The following is a 1,688-nucleotide window of genomic DNA, read 5'->3' as shown; positions in this document are numbered from 1 at the left end:
ATAAACAAGCCAATGGAAGGGCAGATTAGACCATATATACGATTAACCATGAAGGATAGTGGCTCTCACCTACGCACCTCGATGGGTAGTAATATATATGGCCTGAATCACAACAGCTTTCCCCCACTCGATACAATAGCTTGAGTAAGGTTTATTAGATGTGGGATCAAGTTTCTCACATGCGCAAGCCCCCGTGGTTAATTACATCCCAAGTCGGAGTCCGAGAAGACTCTTGATTAAGAATCATATATTATACTTCCCAAAGTGAGATTAACACAAGGGGATAGACTAAGAAGTCATACTTAAAGGAAAGAAATGTCCAATTTGGTTCAATCCACATGCGGGGTTCACACCAGCATTCAGAGGGTCTAGGGTACTAAAGAGAAATTGGATAAAAGAAATCAACAGCAGACACATGCGTGAGAGAAGGATGGAGGTGACGTCATACGCAGATAAGTAAGAGTTATAATCCCTAAAGAATAGGGAACCTACCTACTATTTAGGCATACTACGAGACCGAATGTAGTAGCCTTAAACCCTAGATCTAAGTTGGGTCTTAGTGTTTTACGCACACTAAAACCCGTGTCCTAACTAATGCACCTGGGCTTATATCCTGCCTGAAAAGGAAAGCCAGCTAATCACCTAAGCTCATAAAATTCATGTTGTCCAGTCTTTATGAAAGATATATGAGTGGGTAAGTTTTGAAAGTAGGGCCGACATCAATAGAGTTTCCTAAATGGCCCTGAACTTATGTAGGGTGAATGTTCCTAGAACTAATGCAGTTCAAATTTAATTTAGTTAGTTTCTAAAATAATGCATGCTAGTTCAGGTATTCAAATCAGGTATGCTTTAGACTTTAAAAATAGGCTTATAAAAATAAATTTTTGGAAGAGACTAGACTTCCCTAGGTCCGGCACTTCATCCTCATAGGACAGATTATCCGGACACTACCCGCGGGCGGTGAAGTGTCTTATAAAAGGAGAGAGAATGAATGCAATAATATGCATGCGACCCCAGACGATTCTTGAAATTCCCTAGGTCATTAAATTTCTATATTGCTTATTTCTTAAAAATTTGAATATTAGTTATTAGTAGAATAATTTTTATCTTAGGAGAGCCTAGTGAAATCAGACCAAACACATACAAGAAAGAAACCTAGAAAAAAAGTAGGCAAGTTCTACTACGCAATTAATATAAACACATCAATATAGATAAAACAAAGCAGAGTAAAAGAAAAAGTCCAAAGTCCACGGCAAGTGCCGTATAAGTACAACCTAGGGTACAGAAAAGTAGTGGTGGCCAGGCTCCACCGACAACAACCTGAATTCTAATCCTAAGAAATGACGCAAGTCTTAAGAGCCGGGCATTTCATCTTCAAGTCTTCGTTTTCTTAATGGATCATCTCTCCTCTGGATCACGTTCTGGATTCTTCTAGGAATCATCTCCAGGTTCTTCTATGGATCGCTCTCCGGAAGAGTATCCAAATGACTAAGAAATTTCCTCATAAAAGGGGCCTTTCTTATTCTCTTTGGGTACTTTAGTACTTGAAATGCCAGACTTTTCAAGACTTTCACAACTCATTATTTATTACAAATTATAAAATTACATTACATTTAAAAAATACAAAATCTAGACCCAGGCTCCTGCATTGTTATCCTAAGAAAAATCATCCCAAGTAGTTTACATCA

This window comes from Dendrobium catenatum, unplaced genomic scaffold (assembly GCF_001605985.2).
Source record: "Dendrobium catenatum unplaced genomic scaffold, ASM160598v2 fragScaff_scaffold_993, whole genome shotgun sequence".
Taxonomy (NCBI): Eukaryota; Viridiplantae; Streptophyta; class Magnoliopsida; order Asparagales; family Orchidaceae; genus Dendrobium; species Dendrobium catenatum.
This window is presented reverse-complemented; position numbering follows the sequence as displayed.